The sequence below is a fragment of the Neopelma chrysocephalum genome, unplaced genomic scaffold, assembly GCF_003984885.1.
Source record: "Neopelma chrysocephalum unplaced genomic scaffold, ASM398488v2 Primary Assembly neopelma1_65, whole genome shotgun sequence".
Taxonomy (NCBI): domain Eukaryota; kingdom Metazoa; phylum Chordata; class Aves; order Passeriformes; family Pipridae; genus Neopelma; species Neopelma chrysocephalum.
Genome location: NW_020897722.1, coordinates 5,424,167 through 5,447,823, shown reverse-complemented (window position 1 = coordinate 5,447,823; position 23,657 = coordinate 5,424,167). Strand labels below are relative to the sequence as shown.

Genomic DNA, 23,657 nt, shown 5'->3' with positions numbered 1-23,657 from the left:
CGTGGGCAATGGTCGTGGCCATGCTAGACATCTGCTGTGACCCCTCAGCACAGCAGTGCCCTGCTTTTGGGGTCCCCAGCAGCCCTCTGTGCCCCCAGCCTTGCCTGCTGCTGGGTGCTCCCCATGAGCATCATATCAGCTCTGCCCTCGGCCTTGCCCCCTCCTCACACCCCACAAAGCTGCCATGTGGTTTTGGTGCCCTGCACGTAGCTAATGTCAATTTGTAAGACAATACTTCAGAATTACTTAGTGAAAACACAGACAGCATTGTACAGCTGGTAGCAACATTGATTGAAGTGATATTTAATCCAAGGAAAATACATGATACATAGTGTAGGATTCCTCGCTTATCCATCGTATAATGCAGTTCATGGGGATTAAATATCCCTCCTGTAAAGTTGGTTGAGATCAGTGTTGTTATTTGTTTTGCAAATGATCCTGACAGGGATGCTGAGAGCTATTGATTACCAATGGTTCTTTAAAAATTACTATTATACTGCAAATTATGAGCCTTGGGGGTATCCAGTTATATGATAATGGAAAGGCATTGGTGTGTAATGACACATGCATCATAACAAATTTGCTCTTCTTATATAATGGAGATTGAAAGGGACATGATTTATGACCAACAGGATTAGCTGCCTGCCATGATACATCCAAGGTAACATGACTGAATTGTCTAGTTGTTCATCGTGGCAAGAAGTACTGATGATTAGGAGAACAACTTAGAAAAAAAATAGAAGGAAAAAAAAAAGCCCTTGTTCTGAGCAAAATCTCCTCTATCTTCTCATTTGAAATATGTAAACCACCTTTCTAATTCATAAATAGCTAAAATCTATCCATCACTCTCCTGGGAGCATCTACAAAGCACTGCAGAGGTAAAAACCAAGGCTGCCAGTCTTAGTGGAACTCCTGGGTTTGCCTGGAAAGCCTTCAGAGCTTTCTGGCCGTGGCTGTGATGGAAGTGCAAACAAGAGCCCTGAATCTGCTGGGAATTTCAATGTGTGTGTGCCCTTGAAGCCTGTGGAGGACACTTGTGTTGAGTTGTGTGCTCTTATTCCTGATGATGAACGCCTGATAACACAACTGCTTGTCTTCCAGGCTCTCCTGGTGTTTCCCAGCTCTGCAGCTGAGGAATGAATACTTGATGTGTTTGAGAGGAGCCAAAGGGTTGCTTTGGGCTACAGTGGCTTGAGCAGTGTCATAGGAGCCTTCCCCACCTTGGGGACAGAGCTGGGTGCTGCCACCTTGCCCTGCCATGCTGGGATGGCACAGAGGGCTGGTAGGAGGATTTTACACCTGGCCTGTGATGGGTAGGGCATTCAGGAAGGTATGTGGTGTGAAAGTTAACTCAGATGCTTTTTCCTGTGGCTGTCCTGTGCTCTGGGCATGCTGCTGCAAATGCCAAACGCCAGCAACCCAAACAAGCCTTTTCCTCATCATGCTGCTGACCCACAGTGGAGCCCACAGATGAGCCCTGTGCTCATTTACTTTGTGCTGCTGCAGTAGGAACACTTGCATAGTAGTTTCTTTAAAGATACTTAGCACTTGATAACATGGCACTTCAGATAAGGGAAGAAGGAAGTATGTGCTTGTTCAGGTATTATTCTGTGTGACAGCTAAAGGTCCAGCTCCCATGAATCCCACTAGGTCACTTGGAAATAGGATGGAGGAAGGTTGATAGAAAAAGGGAACTCTGAGCTCACACACACTAGTGATCAGTGTCTGGGTACATCCCTGAGCACGAGCAGCACTGTCCTGTTACCTGCCTTATCCAAAGCAATTATTCCCCCTGCCTGAAAGTAGTGCCCTGGGATGAGGCTGCCAGGCCTGGCTCCTTGATGGAGGTTGGGGATGTCTGAATGCCAATGAGGAGCAAGGGCTCCTTGAAACAGCACTGTGGAATATAAACACCAGTGCAGAGTAAAATTCTCCTCCTTGTGGAAGTGCTGCCCCTTGACTTGCAATGAAGTAATTATTTGTTGTGCTGGTTTCTCAGCCCAAGTCCTCTGCAGGTCACCACGTGCTCTACCCCATCTCATGGCCTGTTCCTGCCCGTGCTGTGGTTCAGGGGTAACTGACAGCTAGAGAGATGCTGTTTGTCATCAGGGAAGGGGTGTGTGCAGAGGGGGCTTTCGTTTTTCAATAAAAATGAAATCCCAGTGTTTTGTTAATACTTCACATATGAGATTCTCTGCTTGTGGAGACAGAGAGCTTTCCCGAGGAATTGCAGTTTCAAGACTGTGAAGGAGGATGAAACACAGAAGAGAAGATCACAAGGTGGGGCTCAGAAATGCTGGCACAAGGGACTTCTGGAACTCTGCAGCCCAGTTTCTCCCTTGAGGCAGGACTTTTGCCAGTGGTGAACCAGGTTGGTGTTGACTTGGTCTAGGCAAGTCTTAGAATGCCTCCCAGGAGGGATGGAGATGGTGAATTGACTGCTCAGGTCCCTGCCTCTCTGGGGGACAGAGGGATTTGGGGGTCACAGGTTTCAGCCTGTGACCCTTCAGAAAGGCAGGGGAGGATCTGAGCTGGAGAAGTTGCAGGGGATGTCTGGCTGTTTGTTCATTTTCTTTATAATGCCAGCTGAAGCTGGGTCAGTGTACAGAACTGGACAGGAGATGCCCTATTCAGAGCATGCTTGACCTCTGCAGAGATGTGCACAGATGTGAAGAGCTGGGGAACGAGGTTTCTCCCCCCCCATTACCTTTGTCAGTGACCTATTCTGGTCTCTGATCCAGACCCTCCCAGGTGAGAGAGCTCTCTTGCAAGAACTTTTTGAATAGCAAAAACTTCACAGCGACTCAGGGGAGGCTGGAGAGGGAGAAAAAGAGCCCTTGTTCCTCTCAGCTGCACTGGTTTGGGTGGACCTAAAAGTAGCATGTATGAATGCTACTGGCACTGTCATTACCTTAATGCTTTGTGTCACAGCTGGAGTGGGACATTGTCATATATATGGATTCTGGGAGGTCTTTTGATCCAGCATTGTATCACATTTTATGACAAAAATCAGTGTAAAATGGATGTGATTGGAGCTTTGTCCTTCAGCCCAGTAACTGGCTGTGCAAGTAAGTCACGGAGTCAGTGTGCACAGCAGCAAAGTAATGCATAATTCAGAAGGGACCTCTGAGTGACACAGGGGACAGAGGGGCCACACAGCTGTCACTGTGTTGTGTGAATCAAGTTGGCTGGGTGAAGGTGGGGAGTCCCCTCTGTCCTCTGGATGCTCTAGGCAGAACCTGACTGTCCTTAGAGGGACCAGGACCATGGGGGTTGTGTCGCATGAAGGTGCTACAGATTGGGGCAGGATTTGCTTCTCTTTGGAAGAGTTTATCCGGAAAATGCGGATATACAAACATTTCTAGGGTATCTCCCAGAGTACCCCATCCTGGACCATTGCCTCTCCTTACACAAGCACTTAAGGATGTGTCAAGCAACCCCTTCCTGCTCTGATAACATCTCCCTTGCTGGGGCAGAGTGAGATGGGGAAAGTGGGCCTCAGAGGCAGTGGTTTAGAGAAGCTTGTAAGAGGTTTGATCCTACCTTAGGAAAACTTTCTCCCTCTCCTGTGTGCTAGCGTTGATTTTCAGTTTATTTCTCTGCTGTTGTAATGAAAGTCCCAGTGCTACACAACTGCTGAGATCCTGACATCGGAAAGCAGCAGCCAGCATGAGCTGTTTCTCTGGAAAAAAGGATCCATCCAAACGGTTCCTTTATGTCATGCTCTAATTTTGCCGCTGCTGGTTTATTTTTGTTTTTGGCTTCTTTTATTCACGGTATTCTTAAAACTTCCCTTTCAGGGCTTAACAGCTTAACCATTTCAAAATCATGCCAAGCGGAAATGTAGCATACGATTTTCTCACTAAACATTGTGCTGATCGCTCAAATGTATTCTGGATTTGTAGAAAAGCTGCAAGAAAATGGGATGAAAAAGGGTGAGAATTAGCACTCAGATGAGGAGCCAGGTCTTTGCATGCTCAGGAAAGATCTGTGGAAGCAAACAGTGTCCCTTGTCACCTTCTTGCTCTGCAGCATCCCGTATTGGCATGGCTTACAGCAGGATTGGTGGGCAGGCGGGTGGTGAAGCACAGGTTTCAGTCCTGAGGCTGGTACAGTCTTTACACATGGATCGTGGCCCTGGTTGTTGGTCCCTGATATCTGTATTATGCTCCAGGCTCTGCTGCCAGATTCCTCTGTGGGTTTCAGCAGCTCCATCAGTCTCTTGAGCCTCCCTCTTTTCCGTAGGAAAGGGATTATAGTACCAAAAATAGCCTATTTTCCAAGGTGGGCCTCTTTGTGACTCTCCTCTGTGAAATACCTCTTTCTCCCTGTTCCTCCAAGTGAAATACAAAGGAAATGTGATTCACCACCAGTGCTGATGTGCCGAGCCAGAGGGAAAGCTGCTGGTGTGCGAGGGATGTTTTGTACCTGCACACGTGCCCTTCTGACACGTGAGTCTCTGCTGGAGCCAGTGGCTCCCCACTCTGCTTGTCCTACTGAAAAGCTGGAGGATTCAGGGCAGAAACACCCCTGCTCCTGGTGCTGATGGAGCACCTGTGATGGGAGCAGATGCTGCTTGTGGGAGGCAAGCTGAGTGTTACCTGGTCACATGGACAGTCCTGTCCCATGAGGACTCATTTGGGATGGGCCCATTGTGACTTTTGTTCAGCTTATGCTCCTGTGAGACTGTAAGGAGCTGCGTTTTCCAAAGGAGGAAGAGAGCAAGGAACAGATTTGGAAATGCAGACTTTCTCTTGGAGTCAAATGGGTTATCACCATCTCATGACTGCTGCAACACAGGTCGCTGTGCAAACCTGGTCTTGCTGTGATAGGGGTGCAGACTGGAACAAGAGAAGACAGCTCGGTGTTGCAGAGCTGGGAGGTTGGTGAGAGTCCTTATTTTCAAAGAGAAGGGTGACAGAGAGTTCTTTTTCTGCCATTTCTGGCTTTTTGCGGTTGATCACATTAGAAGACCTTTGAGGTTCCTCACTACTTGCAGAAAATGCCCGTGGGTCCTGAGCTGCGGAGCTGGGCTGTGGATCGCGGCAGCCTCGGTTAAGGATGCTCTGAGCTGGAATTTGCTCTTTTGTTACAGCTCTCAGGCTTTCAGGGTGAAGTGAGGGACAGCTGACAATTATTAGTAGCTTTAAAATTAATAATGCTCTTTAGAGCATTTAATCTTTCATTAATAATAAATACAATACATGCTGGGTTGTACCTAGACCAAGGAACATTCAGGTTCCTGCAGCACTACGGCTTGGGTGTTTGGGAGCTCTGTGTGGATGTGAGCAAGGGATTCCCCATATTGAGCTGTTCAGCAGAGGATGTGGGGAAGGGCTTGGTTTGATTTCTGTAAGTCTCACCTGTATAAATCCTGGACAGGGGTCAGGCAGGATCCTGTGTCCTGCCAGTGCTATGTGCCTTTGAAGCAGCTCCACATCCCTGCTTGCATCACAGACCGAGGGCTGAACATGGCCCTTGGTTTATTCATAATAATCCTGGGAGAAGGTGGAACACATGGAGGTCTTTGGGCTTCAGGAAGAGGTGAAGAGCTTGGCATAGGTAGAAACCACTGAGTGACAGTGCAGGTTGTGGTCATGCAGTGAGAAGGTTGAATGAATGCAGTCGCTGTTGAAAAACCTCGGGATGCAGGAGAAGGGAGCAGAGGGGTTCCTCAATTTGCCTCCTCATCTCTCCCAAGTAAATCCGTTCTGGTTGATGTGGTTGGCATACACAGAGCAACTTGGCTCGATGCTTCAGCGGATGATCTCCAGTTGGTGTGACTGTTAGCTCAGAGCTGGGACGTGAGGAGCATTAGGGAAGCTGGGGGCAAAATGTTGTGATCTTCAAGGAACAGCAAGGTATTTTTCTGATGTTGTTCATATAATAGGAAATCCACTCCCCCCCCTTTTTCAATTAACCATTGGGGGAGGAGACTTTCCTAGCTTGTAGGGGAACAAATCTGAAGAAATCAGTAACAGTCATGTTGTTGGAGAATGTCTGGCTCCACTTGAGTTGTTTTTCCACTGTTTGGATAAATAAGACAATAAGAAGAGCTGCTGAGATAGTTGGCAGAGAAATGAATCCCCTGGGAGATCGGGACAATGTTGTTTATTGGTGGGAGCTGCCTGTGCATGAGGGGTCAGTCCTGCAGTTCTGTAGAGAGAAGGGAAACAAGCAGTCTCTGTTTTAGCACCGGATTCATTGCAAGGAGATATGCCAGGGAGCATTAGTGCCACAGCCACCATGATCTTTTGCTCAGATTAGTTTTTTTTTTTAAGGCAAAAAAAAATAATGGCTGGTTCCCGTTAGATCAGATATGGACAAAATAATAGTGGTATCACAAAGATTGAGGTCTGTAAGATTAAAATGTGAAAGGGAGGAGAAATGATAGCTTTGGCCCTGCTTGCTGTTACAGCAGCCGTGTGGATAAATGACTCTATGCAGATAAGCAGGGCAAAAATAAAAGGGATGCTCAGGACGAGATGGCAAAAAAATGGGAACTAATCAGCAGATTCAACCACTGTAATAATGCAGTAAACATGGAAAATTACATTATATTAGCTCGTCTGCTTCCCACTGTATATATTAGCCACAAAGTCATCGATAGGCGATTCGCTGTGAAGACGCAGCTCTGCAGATATCAGAGCTCCCCCCTCCTGGGGGAAGGCATTAATGATGCTAAAGGGGAAAGTTGACTTTCGAACTGCGTAAGGAAGAAGTGGCTCGAATTGAGCTGCAGAAAAGCTCTCAGGTCGCCAAGTTAAAAATCTGCTCTCAGGAAAAGGACGGCTGGTCTGTTTGTCCCCCGTGCTCAGGCAGCAGTAGGGTTCGTGCTGAGCCACAGCTTAATTGCAGTCCTGGGATGTTCCCCTGGTGCAGGAGAAATTGGTCTGCTGCAGATATTTTTTATATATGTATACGTATATATATTTATATATATTTTAACTAGTGAACTGATTTCCATTTTGTTCAATTTCTCATAAAGAATGACAAGTAGTCGCTGCAGCCCTTTCCCTGAGTTCACGTAAAACCAGCATGTAACATTATTTGCAAATTAGCTTCATCCCTCTGGCTCCCGGTTAAAGTAGGAACTGCTTGGTCCAGCGTTGCTCCCAAAATATCCATTTAAACCATGTAATGATTCTGACTCTCTCATGCATAGTAGATGAAAGACGCTCCGCGATTTATTTTTAAAGCTTTGAACCCCAAACATGGTCAATCATAGAAAAAAAGATTAAAAAAGGAGGAAGTCATGATAATGCAAAGCTGGGAGAAAAGCAGTCCTACACTTCTCAGTAAAATCTATTTTCTTTGCACTTTTTTATTAACAGCTCCAACTATGATCAGTGCATAAATCTACCTGCAACACAGGATGTTGGAAAATTACCGAGAGACAGCAACGTCCTCCCTGCTGCTTGGTGAGAAAAGAAGGATGCACCTTCAGGTATGGGCTGGAATATTGTTTTATCCTCTGTTCCCTGTTTGTGTTGCACTAAACCTGCTTGTTGCATTGATTAGAGGGGGAAATAAGGTGTTTGCAAGAGGGAAACTTCAGAAGGGGTTCTCTAAACTTGTCTCAAGATACAGATGAGTCTCTGTGCCCAAGCAGCACAGGGCTCTGGAGGATTTGTTGGCTCTGCCTGACCGGGCAGAGGTGGTTAATGGTGGTGTTTTGTCCTGTGTTTGCTGTTGGTCTCACCCTGCCCCTGTGGAAGTTATTTATGCCCCTCTCGAGGAGAACAGCGCAGCGCTGGGTGCTCCCGCAGCCTCCCGGGAGGAGCAGCATTGGGAAGCAGAGCACATGCTCTGCCATTCCCCGCTCCCCGGGTCACGTTGAACCGCGCATACGAAATCGCCGCTTCCCCGGCGCCGTCGCGGCTTCGTGGGGATCACGGGAAGGGCTGAGCGGGATGAAGCTGCGTTGGCTGCTGCTGCCGCCGAACAGCCTTTTTAGTGCAGGAGCAGAGCTAGGCACTTCTCCTGGGCTTTCTTAATCCAGCCTCAATCCATGCACTTCAAACAGGAGCCTTGTTTTAGGGCTGTGCTGAGCACTCGAGTCTCCCAGCAAGCTGCTCTCGCGCCTGTAAGAGCCAGCCACAAGCCAAAAAGCCGGTTTTACTCTCCTTTGAAGAGGATGGAAATTGCTCCCTCTGAGCAGGGGAAGGTGGAGGGGAGCCGTGGTGCCCAGGACAGGAAAAGGGAGGGTTGGTGACTTTCTGAATGTGGATATTTCTGACGTTTGTTTGACACTTTGGGCTCAACACGGACAAGCAGCTGCTGCCCCTGAAATCCAGCATGGCAACTGGATTATAGCCGTCACATCCATCTCTCCAGGGAGAAAAAAGGAGTTTCCAGCCACAGAGACCAGTTTAAAACATGCCAGCCTTCTCCAGCACATTTCCCTCAATGTGTGTCCTGGAGCAAACAAGGACCTGAGGGCTACTTAATTCTTGGCAACTGTTCAACGCTGCCGTGTTGGAGGTTGGGGTTTCCCACTTACCTGGCTGGGTTGGTTGCATGTTTTGCCACCTGTGCAAGTGGTTTGAGGAAATAAAGGGAATTAGCTTGTCTGTCGTCTCAGTGTTTGTAGGTGCTTGTCCGGTGGGAGTCACTGATTCCAGTCAAGCCCTTTCTTTTCATGGTGTCTGTCACTCCCATTTACATTTTCCCATCGCCACACTTGCTGCCTGAGGACTTGCAGTGGACAGATTGCTGTTGCTGGCTTTCACCTGGGGCCTCTTAGGAGGTGGCAGGGTGTGTGAGCACTGAGGTCCCCAGTTTGTAATGTGGGCTTCAGAGGAAGCCTGTGGTGGCACCTGATGTCCTGACATTTCTGTTGGAGTGTGGCTGTGCTGGTGGGTAAACGGGGTGGAACGAGATGTGCTGGAGTCGGAAAAGAGCTGCAGATTTTGTGACTTGAATGGGTCTTTGTTTCATTGATGTGTGTGTTTCATGGATGTGTTGGCCAGCACCAAGGTTTCCTCATCTGTGGGAAATACTGGCTATCTCGGGGAGGCAGCTTAGATTAAGTTGTGGCTGCTGAGAGCTCTTGGTGTTGGGTCCTATCTGGGTTAGTTATACAGGTACTTTTGTATGTACCAAAGGTGAGGAAGCAAAATGGAGGATAAGTGTTAGAAGGGGGGTGGGTGACAGAGCTGCCCTCCTGGCACAGGGGGACCATTGTGCTGAGCTTTCAGCTGGTTTTACAGCTTTCTGCCACTTCTGCCTTGGCTATGGTGCTCCATCAGCCCATGTTTCACCACAGTGAGCTCTTCCCAGAGACATTTTTTTCCTTTAGGCTCCCCTACATGATACACACACAATGCACAAGTGCCAAAGCCTGACACCACATGCCAAGAGACGCTACAAAGGTGGAGTTTGCTCCCTGCAACCTACTCTTCCCACCCTGCATTTCTTGGGAGAGCTCTGGCATCCTGCCAGGCCACTGGGGAGATGTTTTTCACCCCTTCCCACATCCATGCATGCTTCTCTCACCCCAGGGAACCCCATGTTGGCACAGGACAACGCTGGATGATGCTGCACATTCAGTATGAGGATGCTCCTCTACAGCAGGATGAGGGCTGAGTGTAACGCCTTTTAATGTTCCTTCTCCTAATTATCCTCTTAATTACTCAGTGAAATGCCCAATAAAACAAATCACTATAATTTCTATTTTATTATCTGCCTTTTGCGGGTTATTTAAGAGCGCAAGATACATTAAGGAGGCACTTTCTCATGAGGGAATGCTTTCCAATAGATCATACTTGCAAAATGGTTTTATGTGCCTATCCTGTGCATTTCATCCTCATTTTCCATGCCAGTTTGCTAATTACCAGAGTCACTGGTGGCTGGGAAGCAGGGCCTCCCTTGCTGCCCATCCCTGCCGTGGTGAAGTCACAGCTCTGAGTTTGTGACATCCCCATGGCAACGGCCTGTGATGTCACTAGCAGGGATTACAACTTTTCGAAGCATCCAGGCACAGGCAGCCAAGCTGGAACTCTTGGGCTTTCACATGTCTTTAAATAGCAAGGAACTGAAATGCAGGGAAGTCTACAAGAAGGCTTTATTGTACCCTGAGGGAGGGGAGGCAGTTGACTGCGAGGCTGCCACCAGCAGTCCCGTCCTCTGGCCCACAGCAAGCCCAGCTCCCTTGTGCAAACTTGAGGTTTACTTGGGGAGCTGAGCCCTGCAGTGACCCTGGTGTGTGATCCTGTGGCCAAGGTCTGGTGTGTTGGGCATCTCCCCAATGTCCCTGGGGGCTGCAGGTGTCCTCAGCCCTATGCAACTCCCTGTGGCTCTGTATTTCTTGGGAATAGAGTGAACCTAAAGCAAACCTGGGGACCATAGGTCCCTATAGCCCTGCCCACGCTTCACCCCCAGTCTAAACTGCTCTCTCCACTTGCTTTCTTCAGTGCTTTTTGTCTAATACTCATAGTATTTGCATAATAAGATGCTATTCATGCACAGGCAGCGAGGGAGGAAGATTCATGTGCATACCTCTCTAGCAACAGGAAAATCATGTAATAACAGCACTTTATTTTGCACCTGGGGAGGAAATTCAGCTCCCACCGCCGGTACCACAAACTGTGCAGGGCGTTTAAACACACAGCCCCAAAACTTACACAGGGCAGCCACCTGACTGATATTTATGTACCTTATTTAACCAGCAGAAGCAAATCAAGCAGGCAGAAGAGTCAATCTCTTTATTTTAGTTTTTCTAAGGTAGGAATAAAAATGATATTTCAAAGGCCAACGTGTCTCAGCCGAGCGGTGATGGGGAAAAGCCGGTGCCGCAGAACATACTGTCCTGTCTCCCGGTTTCTCAGATCATAACTTCTAAGCTGGATTCAATAGAAATAAATGTTCAGTAGTTCCAGTGGTGGCCTTTGGAAATGGAGCTAATGGAACAAGACAAAAAAATCGTTACAACATTTTGACAAGCGCTTAAATATTTAATGCTATGCACGGCACAGCCCAGTATGGTGGTGGTGGTGCACCTGCAGGGGGCCGTGCCCTTTGTTAGCACGGGACTGAGCCCTCCCGGGGACAGGGGAAATTAGGCAAATGCTGTTTGAGCTGTGTGCTGGTAAACAGGCCAAGGGCAGCTGCAGCTCTGGCAGCCCCGCGCTGTGCAGTGGGCGAAGGGCTTCGTGGCACATCCTGTGCCAGGGACCCCTGGAGGAGGAGGAGAAGGAGGAGGAGGGTGGCCAGTTCCTGGAGGAAGCCGTTGAAGGGGAATGCGTAATATCACCCTGAGCTGAGACAAGGGAGATGAAGAGGCTGCGGTGATTAAATAGGATCTACTGAAATCCTTCCAAAGCAGGCTTAGGAATTAAGAGCCATCAATGTCACATTGAGGGTCACTCGCTGCAGGACACCTCCGGCTGGTGCCCGGCCTCCCCCCGTGCCTCTGTTTAGCCCCATCCGAGCCTCAGGAAACTCATCCTTCCTTTCAGAGCCCACCTGGCCATTCCCGTCTGCCACAGAACAGTGAATCTCAGCTAGGAGGGCCTCTGAGAAGCAAATTTGTCCTGAGAGTAAGGATCGGACTGTGTATGGTGAGATTTGCTTTGAATTCAGGTGTCATTAGGGAGTTAACAGCGGAGGAAGGTGGTGGGGAAAGAAGGCAGTGAACTGGCTGGGTTGACATTGCCTTCATGCAGGGATCTGACTGGGGGTCCCCTGGAAGCAGCAGTGATGGAGACTAACCTGAGGAGATGTCAGCTGGCGGTCCCTGTGTGTCAGGGACAGTGTGCTTTGCTTGCTTACTCCCTTCTTACCACACTCACAGGACTCGACTGAAGCAACGCTCCAGCAGCAGCAAGGCTGTGCCCTGGCAGCCTGTGCACACTGGGAACATCCCAGTCTCAGATAATATCCCCCCAACACCAGCATGGGAATATTGGTGGGACCAGCCAGAGCCAGGGTGGAGCCCACCATGAAATTGGCAGGCATTCCTTTTCTGGGATTGAGCTTCCAACACGGCTCAAATACTTTAGTTGTGCTGACCTGCGCTGGAGTGAGACCCTGTTTCATCTGCTGCCACTGGTGCCACATTCACACGCATCCTCATCAGTTCCACGAAGCAGGGCCACCTCTCCCAGCCACGTGCAGGCATTGAGCAGAGCCCCAGAGGGACCATCCAGAGTGACAAACCTCTGTCTGATCAGGGACTCCCACTGAAGGGATTTTTTTACCCCCCTCCTCCGCCTTTCTCCTTATTTTCCACAGCTGGAACGATGGGTCACAGCAGGGAGATTTTCACACATCATTAGAGCCAAGTGTCCAACTCCACACAACCGTCAACCCCAATCAGAGCGATTTAAAAGGCAGCACTTCCTTTAATCATCTGGGAATGCTCAGATCTGTTAGTGTGAACTGAGTGCTCCCACACAAATGGGAGAAGCAGGGGGATGGAGCAGAGGGAAATGGTGCTGAGATGAGACCCACGGTATTAAAAAGCAGTGGCTCCTCACATGTACATCAGCCCCGGGGCAGACCTGGAGGATGAGGTCCTTCCTCCCTCTCTGTCTCTTCTGGTTTTCCTCTGTGGATGATTGGAGGTGGCCATGGGTCTGTATCTGCCTGAGCAGGGCCTGCGGAAGGGCTGCTGTCTGCAGCTGAGACCTGAGCCAGGGGTGATGGATAAAAATGCTCATAGAGAGGAGAAAGCCTGGGCACCAGCATTTCTGACTCATGAGGTGGAAGCATCCTACTGCACAAGGTCCTGAGCATTGGAGATGTCCCGGAGAATTGCGGGCACTGTGTCAAGCTGCAGCTCTACAACTTCCCACAGAACAAATGAGTAACCCGAAATCTTGGAGCTGTGCTTCACCCCTTGCTGTCTCAGCCAGCAATCCCGACCCTGGACTGCTGTCAAAATGTCCCAGGCTTGGTGAAGTGATGCAGCTCCATGCCTGTGCAAGCAGCAGGAGACACACAGGCACGAAGTCCTTCCTTTCCAAACAACACCCGCAGCCCTCCCTGCCTGCACAGCCGTGTGTGCGCAGCCCTGCCCTGGGCACTCGGTGTTTTTCCCCGTGTGCAACCACACGACCTTCTCTTGGCCTTCTCACAGTCCTGCCACAGCTCCTGTGCGACGTAGATTGCACGTGGATATGGGAAGGACAAACACATGAGGAACAACTCGGAATTACCAACACACCTGACTGCAGGAAGATAAATGTCCTTCCCAAACGCTCTGGCATGTGCACAGGCGCTTCCACAGTCTCCCTGTCTCAGAGCTTTCAATGCTCATGATTTGTCCAAGGGCAACTTTGCAAAATGTCAGTGTTTTTATCAAAATTCCCTATGACAGCCTTCAAGTTTTAATTAAAGGAACTGGGGGGGTTTGTTTGTTTGTTTGTTTGTTTCTATTTTTCTTGTAAGAAAGCAAATGTTTTTTTCAAGGAAGAAAAATGCCTGTCCCTGTTTTTTTGCTGCTCTGCCATGTCTTTCTGGCTAACTTGCTTTCTAAACCAACCTTGAAGCCTCTCCACAAGGAAGCTCAGCAGCCTGGTGGCCCTGTCTCACAGGTTCCTCTGAGAGAGTGGCAATGCCACAACAGCCCGAGGCAGCGTGCACACACCACAGGGCCAGGATCCACACGTGGCAATACTCCTACAGCCCTGAACAGACAACCAACTGGTGCTGTAGATAAAGTCAGTGACTTGCAGACATGGTTCTGCCTTAAAATCTCCGAGACCAGCAGCAGTGTAGGCAAAGGCTGTGAGAAATTTTGCCATTAACCTCTGAAAACCAGAAAATTTGTGCTTGAGAAGCAATCAGGTTGGTGTTCGTTCTGCCCTTGCTGCTGCAAATTGAGGATTGATAGGACTGAAGGCAATGGTGTGAGAGTCACGGCATCCTTCTGGACTTTGATTTGATCTCTGCCTTTCATGGTCTTCCCTTTTGTACTTGCTCATTGCTTTTAAAAGCAACTCTTTGATTGGAGGTGGCAAAATCTCACTTAAGCAGAGCTTTTTTGGCAACAAACACTTGACTTTTGGAGCTGCCCTCATCTGTTGGGCAAATATGAAATTATTGTCTTTGACTGGAACTGATCCTCGGGAGCCATGTTATTCCACCAGGGAGAGGTATTTTCACTGATTTTCAATGTGGATTATTTTTGTAAGTGACTGTAATAGTTTCTTTGGTGGTATTAGGGCTTATTATGTCAGGATTTATTTCAGCATGAAGTGATTCGACATGCTGTAGTCCTGCAACTTTCCTTTGCATGCTGAAATCCAAGAGGCCATCTCCTGCTTCCTCCACAGACACAATGGAAACAACCTCTTTGCAGCTGGACCTGTCTGCCAATGTCAGCTTCTCCCCAGTTGCTTTCATAAATGCTGAAGGAGCAAATTTAAGAGAACAAATTTCCCGCAAAAGGCGGGTAAAAACTCATCTAGGGGAAAAATCTGTGTGGAAGAGACTCCTAGAAAGAGAAGGGGAGGACCACAGAGAACAGATTGCAGCTTCCCAGGAGCAGTGCAAGCATTGGGAGCTCCCTGGCATTAGCAGAGGGGTTAGCAGCAGAAAACACAATTGAGGATTAAATGTGGATTATGCTGCAGTGATCCTGAAAAATCGTCAGTGCTGAGGCAACTAACAAAGGGCTTTATTTCCCTAGGAGAAGAGCTGCTGGACCCAAAGTAGTCCTAGACATCACTCTTCAAGTGTTACTTGTACGCAGTGGCAATGCAATGAGCTAAGGCAGCGTGTTGTGGTACCTGGTACCTCCAGGAGACTTTGGCAATACAAACTGGTGGATCTGCTCCTCAAAGCCCCATGTAATATGGGATTTTGGCAATCACTTCCCCATTAAACACTGCCCATGCTCTGCCAGATATCAGAAGAAAAGGTTCACTTAAACCCCTTCAGTGCTGTTCAGTGCCAAGGAGAAATGAATTAGTAACACTGGCTGCTGTCCTCTCTCCGTCAGCATCATTTAAAATCACCCAGGACTGTTGGTTTATGGTGTGCCTGTCTTAGTGGGATTGAGAAAGGATTGGGCTCATGACTTCTGGTCTGTTCTCAGCCGAAAAAAGGGCTTATGTGTAGGAGCTCCTCTGGGCTGTGCAGTCAGCTAGGCTTGAGGCTTTCTTGGTTTTGTGGTCTCAGATAAACACCTCCACAGTGCAAACATCAGCTCAGATAAAACTTTGACACGTAGAGATGGATGATAGAGATGGATTGACTCATTCACATTGATTGAGGTGGCAGAGGCATGGAAATTGGGACTTCACGTGCCCACAAATCCTGCCATGCTCAACATATGGCATTGGGCAACACTGACCTCCTCCAGCTGGAGTCTGGATCACTCTCTGCTTAGGCAAAAAGAAGCATTTTCATCCTGCTGACCAGTCTCGTCCAGTTCCCTTCACAAGCTGAGACTCAGCAGGGGTGCGTGCAGGAAGGGCACGAGCCCTCTGCTCCACAGCACAGCGAGCAAGGCAGCCCTTGCACTCGTCTGCGGCAGCAGGGCATCCAAAGGTCCACTGGCAAGAACCCGGGGCTGGGAGGAGCAGGAGGCCGTCTGTCCATCTGTCCATCCTCTCCCACTACACGAGCCTGGGTTAGCTGCAACTACTTTTGGCAGCCTGATTCCCTGCTCCAGCAAGCGCTGGGCTGATGGGGAAGCGGCCACGAGAGGAACACTCTGTTCGGCAGCTGCACATTCCATTAATTTAATGAGGGTTTTTTTTTTTTTACAAGGCAGATGGTAAAATAGCTATTTTCTGTTGTCTAATAAATACCATCAGCAAGGCAGAAAATGCGCAATCTCGCCAAGTCCTTTCTGATTCCTTGCCCTCCTGTACTGATGCGTTTCCCTGTTCTCTGCTGGCAGCTGGCAGAGCTGGGAGGTGGGATGGGAGGGAGAGATGGGACACCAAAGACAGGTCTGAAATTGCTGGCGGGACCTGCAGGTTGAAGCAGCAGCTTCCCCTGATTGGGCAGAGCCTCAGTGTCCTGCTGGGACAACTGTGCTCTGGCAGCCTCCTCTGATCCAATTCTCACTTCATCTGATTGCAGTAATAACAACTCGCACAAATTTCCTGCCTCAACCTGAAATCTTCCAGCTCTGCAATGCAAATAATATAATGTGTGATGAGGAGCCCGATGACGAGGATAATAATAATAATAGTGATGATGCCTTTATTCAATGAATGAGTGAATCAAGCAAGCAAAAATAAATGGTATTCAGAGCCTGAAAATCAATAGGAAGAGAAATCAGGAGGAAATGCAGGGGGACTTGCATCTCTGGGGAAGCGCTGTCCTTAGGAATGGCGTGAAGGAGAGATGAGCAAAGCCCTTGTAGGCTGGGCATTCCTCATCTGCCCATGTCACTCCTGGGCTTGCTCCTCTCCTGTGATTATATTGCCTCTGCTGAGCTCACTGCTGCTCTGTGCCTGGTCCCAGCCTCCCTGTGATCTCTTTGGCCCCCTTGATTTACGGCTCCCCTGGGCTCTCTGAATGTGTCTGGGCAGCTGGCAGGCTACAGACCTGACCTGGGGTTGGGTAATAACTTGTCTTTTGTCCCATGCCCAGGAGGTTGGACATAAAAAAAGCTCCAGACATCAATTTTCCTCTCCACCGGGGTGGAATTGCAAAATGATGAGTCGGTCTTTGCCCTCATTTATCTCTTTTTTCCTTTCTCCTCCTCTTTTTATCTTTCTCTGTTTTCCCAACACTACTGCTCATTGCTCTCTTCTTCACCCCCTTTCCACTATCTCTTCCATCATTTACCAGCCTCCCTCCCCTCCACACGTCACTGCTCCCCCTCTTACCTTCTTCTGTCTCATTTTTTCATGTGTTTCTTTCCCATCTCAAAACTTTCATGATTTTTCTTGCTGTGCATAGCAGTTTAATATCTATACCCATAGTAGCCTGCTAATACAGTAATTCTACAAGAAATCTAAGGCCTTGGCAGGTAGCAAAACTCGCTTTTTAACTTGGCTTTCTCTTTATCAGGGATTCATTTCAGACAGGATTTCCATGGGCAAAGCTCTACCACTCTCTGTTAGGGAAAAAAAAAAGGATTAATTCCTGCAACAGGTGAATATGTTTCACAGCTCTGGTGAGCAGGGTTTATTCTCCATTTCCCCCAGGTACATGGGGGATTTAATCATCTAACGTGGCGCTTTTCTTTGTCAAGTATGTGTTTAAAGGGTTGTGTTACCTACCTGTACCTGTGCAGAGACCTCCTGGGGAATGCCCTCTTTCACCAGTGGGGCATTCCCATGAAACTTTTGCATTATCCAAGGTATTTTTCCACTTTCTGGAGAGATGCCATGTAGCAAGTTCTGAGCTGACATCCTGCTCTCTTAGGAGATACAGGCATGGGTTGAGGTTACTAAGTGCTCTATCCCAGCATCACCAGTGCCAATCCGTGTCCTGGACCTACCTGTTGAAGTCTCCCATGGCTCGCACCTGTTCTTCCAAGCAGTGCTTGCTCAGGTGAGGGTCTGGCACAGCTCCCACCTGGCAATGTCCCTTCTGTGACTTCTCAGAACGGAATCTTCTCTAAGCCTAAAGGAAAAGGACAAGCTTCTCCTGCCCTTTCCTCTCTAGCCTCTTTTCATGGTGTCTGTAGCTTTGTATTGTATTTAAATCTATGCAAATATGTTAGTGGATAAAATATGCAGAACGCAACCCTGAGAAATTGAATTTGACTTGCAAATGTGCTGGGAAGAGGCACTTGGTAAATTGAAATCAGACTTTTCCTCCTTTTGCCCCAACACCTCCATCAGGACCTGCCCTAGGGCAGTAGGGAAATAACAGTGTTCTAAAGTCTTCTCTATTTCCACTATGGGCTTGGGGGGGACTGAAAAAAACAGGATATTCTCCTGTATTGTAAACACTGCAGCAGGACTGACCTCTCTTGGGCTCCCCATTGCCACCCAGTCTCCCTGCTGGTCCCTGAGCGTGGGTGGAATGGGCAGCATTGGATGTGGTTTCTCTGCAGTAGTGGCTGAGGTAGTGGTGTCTTGGTGGGAACATTGAGAGTGATGGGAACAGGCAGTGAGCAGTCCTCAGAGCTGGCAGCAGGCAGTGAGAACTGCCTGCCAGTTCCTGCTTTGGGGTTGCCAACCCTCTCCCAGGGTGGAGAGCCCTAATTTCATCATCTCTAGTGGGTTCCTGAGCGATGGGGCAGGAGGTGGCACTGAGCAGGGAGAAGTGACTTGCAAATCTTCTTGTCAGGCTGTTTTCTGGACAGCACAAGTCTGGAATAATTTCCCTTGCCAGGCTGCCAGATTTATATACAGGAGATGAGGTAGGAGATAATACAGCAAGTCTTGTGCCAGGTACTCAAGAATTTCTAAGTACATTGCAAACAGGGCAGCGTAGCTCTTTCCATTTCACACACAGAAAGGCCCTTGAAAACAGCGAAGTTTCCTGCCAAGTCACCCCAGGGACAATAATCTCTGGTTTATATTCACAAAACTTTGAGACAATGGCTCCCTGTGCTTTGCTGGCAAAATTGTAGAATGTATTCATCTTTTCTAAGAGAAAAGAGCCTGATCTGACAGACATTACACTCTGGACTAGTCAAACCTCAAAACATGGCATTATTCAGTAGCAAAAGCTGGCTAGCTCTGACTGAGATGGGGTCTTAAGCAAGCAAGGTGGCCAGAGTTTGGGGAGAGCATCTGCAGGTGGAAAGACAGATACCAAAGATTGTGGTGAGTTGAATTACCTTGCTCACCGAGTTGTGAGGTGTCCTTCATGCGCTGCTGAGTAGAGCAGTGGTTGCCATCTAGTCCACCTTCATCATCTTACTGATTCTCACCCAAACAGTCGTGAGGGGTCAAGGAGCCCTGTTGGAGGGACAAGTGCCTGGCTGGAAACTGCCCTGGAAAAGTCCATGGTTCACTTTATAGTTTGATGTGATGCTGACATTCCCTTCACCAGCAGTGTCAGACCAATGTTTCAGGGCATCCAAAGACTCCACATCCTGCCAGCCAGCAGGATCCAGGAAGGGCAGCATCAAGCAACTACAGCTGCTTGGGCAGAGCTTGTAAAGATGATAGAGCCAAACTCTTCTCAATAGCAGCAGACAGCCTCACAGGGGTGCAGTGGGCACACAAGCAGCTTGGGAGGTTCAGGCTGGGCATTTGGAAGGAGATGTGCACTAATAGTGTGGCACAACTCCAGAACATATGGCCAGAGAGGCTGTGAGATCTCCATTATTGGAGGTCTCCAGGACTCAGCCACATTGGTTGGTCCAACATTGAAGATAGACTTGGAGATAACTCAGAGGGGAGCTCCCTCCTGCATCTAAAGGACAGTGGACTGTCACCTGTCCTTCTCCTCAATGACATGCCTGGAAGAGACTTTCCACCCCAAACTGCTGTGTACTTGTGTGTTGAGAGAAGAGCCAGACTTGAAATGTCACCTCATTACAGCTGATAAGTGAGATTTGTTACAGAAAAGAAGGGCTATCAGTCTTCTGGTTCCTGAGGGGACCAGCTCTTCAGCTGGAATGACTGGGGGATTGTAATGGAGTTAACTTAGATTTCCACCAGGGAGCTAAGAAGTTGGCATTTAGCTGAAGAGGAGAAAACATTTAGTTTTCCTTGGGGAGAAAATCCCCCAAAACCCAAAAAACCAGCATTTTCTCAAAGTAGAAGGAGGGAGTTCCTACCACACTGGATTCCTGCCTGAATGGAGGCTGCGTGCCTGGGACGGTGCGTGTGGTCAGTCGAGTCTACAGCAGATGGATTAGCCCTTTCATTTTGTGGAGGGTGATCTGGATAGTTTGGGAAGGAGATATTTGTGTGTGTGTGATGAAGGGATGACTTTGTGTGTTTAGGCCATGTAACATCAGTTCCCTATTTGCAGAGAACGTATCTCAATCCAGGCATTTTTGGGGCTGGCGTGCAAAGCAGTGGTGACTGGTCTATAGTGCCATCCCCAGAGAAAGAGCAACGGGTGCATCTCAGTAAATACATCCTGAGAGTCCCACTAACTCCTCTGTCAGAAACAACATTGCTGTTAGCTCCCCACAGGGAGAGGGACACACATGTTTTGCTTAGTTGGCTGCATCCCATTCTGTAAGTGTGGAGACACCAGGCATCTCTAGGCCAGCAAACCCCAGTTAGTTCTGGAAGCAGCACACGCAGGATTGAACTTGCTCTTCAAGGTGACAGTGGGGAAACCAGGCTTGAAAAGCATTTGTTTCCTGGGGCAGTGCAGAGTGCACAGCCCTGAGCCCGGTGCTGGTGCTCCCAGAGCCCCACAGCCTCCTGAGAGGAGCAGAAGCTCCAGCTGGCCCCAAGAGGGTGTTCTTTGCTGTGAGCTGGTTCAAGAGACTCAAGCTGGCAGCTCTGGGGTGTGATAACTCCACCCCAGTGCTGTAGATGCCAGCAAGCTCCATCAACTAAAATCCCAACCAGGTCCCCAAACAGCTGTTAAAACCATCTCCAGCAAGATCCATCCACCTTTAGATGCAGACCCAAAGTCCCCACTGGCATCCCCAACTTTACCAGCTTGCCCCTAGATGGGTCGTTAGTAGTTGGCTGCATGTGCCTTGTGGCCAAAAAGCCTTTTTCAATCAGGTTTTGCTGCTTGTTGTCCAGTTGCCCAAGGTTACTCTGGGTCTGCCCATGAAAGTGGATGGATTTCTGTGGAGCCAGGACTCCAGGACTGGCACGTAGCCCTCAGTCTTCCCCTTTTCTCACCCAGGTGTGAAGCCCTATCACCTTGGCTGCAGTGGGAAACTGCTGGAGCAGAGGGGATGCTTAGTTACAGAGAAATCCTTTACTGGGGACAGCTTCAGGTGCAGGCGAGATTCCAGCAAATAACTGAACTTCTTTGTTAAACAGCATCACCCAAGGGGGGTTGTTTTGCTGCAGATGCTCCCTCCCTGCTGCAGTGGTGCCCACCTGAGCCCCAACCCCAGTCCTGGCCCAACAGCTGCTCTGTCCTCCAGCTCCTCACTGCAGGGGCTTTGCTTCATTAACTTCCTGATAAGTTGAGAGTTCAGTGCTGAGTCTTAAGAAATTGGCAATAAAGCCAAGCCTTCATACAAGGGTAAAAATAGCCCTAATAATTTAGGCAATTAGTTAATTAGCTTCATTTACTTGAAAGCACAGAGTGGCGTGGGAAGATTTTTCTGCTGGTTTTGTTATGGTTTTCCCATTCACTTTGTTTGCTTTTCCCTTGCCGTTTTCTCTGCTCCCTGACATAGATATGGGGAACTGCAGCATTCTAAAGTGGTGTAGTCAGGGAAGGTGCTGCCAGGACAGCAGGCTGCACAGAGCCAGGGAAGTGCTGCAGGGAAGCAGGACTGGTTCTGGTACCCAGGCTCAGTGTGTCATCATGTCTTATTGGGAAGCAGGTCACTTCATTGCAATATGATTTGGTGGGCATGGGGGTCTTTTCCAACATTAAGGATTCTATGATTCTTTCAGCACTGTCCTTTCCTCATCCCACCTCTGACCCTTCCCTGCAGGTAAAGGCTGTGGCACATTCAGGATGTCTCACAGCTGTTTGGCAAATACCTCGCTGTCCATAGCATTGCTCGTTTGTTCCCAGATAGACCAATTCCTGTCTAGTCCTTAGACTAGAACTGACTGACAGGTGAAAGGAGGCAAGATAAAACAGGCATTTACTGGGGGAACTGGGATGCTGGAGTAGCACAAGGCAGAAGGCAGGGGAACTAGGTTGGCCCTTAACTGCTGGCGAAACAGCATGTTTGCCTCTACCTGCCAGCCCCATGGTTACTGCATCCCTTGGTCCTCACTGCTCCCACCCAGCCCCTGTGGAGCACTTGTGGTTTCCAGTCTGAGCTGCTCAAAGCCTTTGTCTTTGCCTCTTGTGTGGCTGCACAAATTCATCTGATCTGGGAGAGCTGGTGGTCAGGTCCCTTCCATTCTCCTCTGACTCACACGAGTCCCATTCATTACTGACCTGAGGAGCTGAATGAATTCTGTCTTTCTGAATTATTTCTGAAGACATTAGATCTTCTCAAATTGTTCATCTTCCCCAGAAATGACAGCTTGCAGGCACCTGGGAATAAATGGTGCCTTGGAACAATTTCATTGTTTCTATTCCAGGCAACAGGAATTCCTCAGATCTTGACATCAGTCCCCAAACCCTGGCGTGTTAGCATAACCTCCAGACAGCTGTGAGTTTCTTGACCCAGAAAAAGGATGGGATTTATTATGAACCCTGGGAGACCAGTGTCCTTGTAGCTCATGTACCCTAATGGTGTGCAGCATATTGTGTGCTCCTCTGCCTGGAATTTTCTTGTCAAAACAGCTCTCTGTCAGCAAATGCCACTTCCACGAAACAGGCTTATGTGTGTGAAATCAAATCAATGTTGATTAATTTTCGGTTTGGAAAAGAGGGGGGAAAAAACCCACATTAAAAAGGTCAAGATGCTTTCTCCTTTCATTCTTGCGAGAAGGGCTTCAATTCTTTATCTCTTAATGACCTTTTGTTTAAAGCCTTTGTGTTTTATAAGAACTATTCAAAAAACGGTGAAGCAAAATGAAGTGTTAAATTTCTTTTGAAGCGAAATTTGTCCATTTCCTTGAACTTTTTTTTGGTAATTATTATTTAAAGGGAGGCAGGAGTCGCACTTCTTCTCTCTCTGATTTTTTGCCTTTTTGTCCTAAACCCATGCATACTTCCCAAAACCCATGCATACTTCCCAAGGCTGACACGTGCCAGCCTCTCCCCCTGTGCTGTGCACTTCGGGGAGAGCTCTGACTCGTGCCTTGACCCAGCTCACGTTGTCAAACCTCCCTCGGGGTGCTGGTGCCGGAGCCGAGAGTCAGGGTCAACCCTTTTAGCCCTGCTCGGGGCTGGCACCGCTCTCGGCAGCGCCGGTGACCTGCAGGCGCGTCCCCGCTCGGCTCCCGGCGCTGCTACACGTGTTTTTGTCGGCTCGGGCTCCTTTGCTTCACCGAGTTGGGATGGCGGCATCCCAGAGCTGCGGCTCGGGCCGACATGCAGGCACACGCACGGTCATGCCATCAAAGCGCGGCTGCATCCCGCTGCCCTGCTCAGCCATCCCGGGCAGCTCTCAGCTCTGGCTCCCTCTCCCTGGCAGCCCTGCTCTCCTCTGTACCTGCTCTCCCTTCACGGAGACGTTGTCTCATGCTGAGCGCAGCATTCCCCAGCAAGTCCACCTAATCAAAAAGCTTTGAAAGAAAATTACCTTAGTTGCTCATTACATTTTTTTAATGAGTGTCTCTCGTTTGACTGGCTAAATGAGACCAGTTTCAGGCACAAAGGCTTTCAGCACTTAAAAGGGGCTTACGAAAAAGATGGGGACATTTTAGCAGGGCCTATTTTGATAGGACAAGGAGTGACGGTTTTAAACTAAAAAAGGGTTGATTCAGGCTAGATATAAGGAAGAAATGAGGGTGTTAAAACACTGGCACCATCCCTGGAAGTGTTCAAGGCCAGGCTGGATAGGGCTTTGAGCAACCTTGTGAAAGATCTCCCCTACCCATGGCAGGGGAATTGGACTACATGACCTTTAAAGGTCCCTTCCAACCCAAACTATTATACAATTCTGTAATTCTATGATTTTTATTTTATTTTATTTTAGCCAAGGGTGATGTATCAGCACATGGGTAGGACACTGAGCTTTCTCACCTGGCCCAAAAGTCCTGCCTTTGTTAAGAGATGCAGGGCAC

The 23,657-nt window shown here is 48.7% G+C and overlaps 1 protein-coding gene across 3 annotated transcripts in view; it reads left to right on the top strand.

Moving 5' to 3' along the window:
• The window catches only part of ELFN1 (extracellular leucine rich repeat and fibronectin type III domain containing 1), a 105,371-nt gene that overhangs the window by 15,012 nt on the left and 66,702 nt on the right, over positions 1 to 23,657 (top strand). For all 3 annotated transcript variants that reach the window (XR_003534282.1, XM_027683661.1, XM_027683660.1), the window contains exon 2: positions 7,335 to 7,447. The gene's annotated coding sequence lies outside the window, so the exon portion shown is untranslated. The remainder of the gene's footprint in view (positions 1 to 7,334; positions 7,448 to 23,657) is intronic.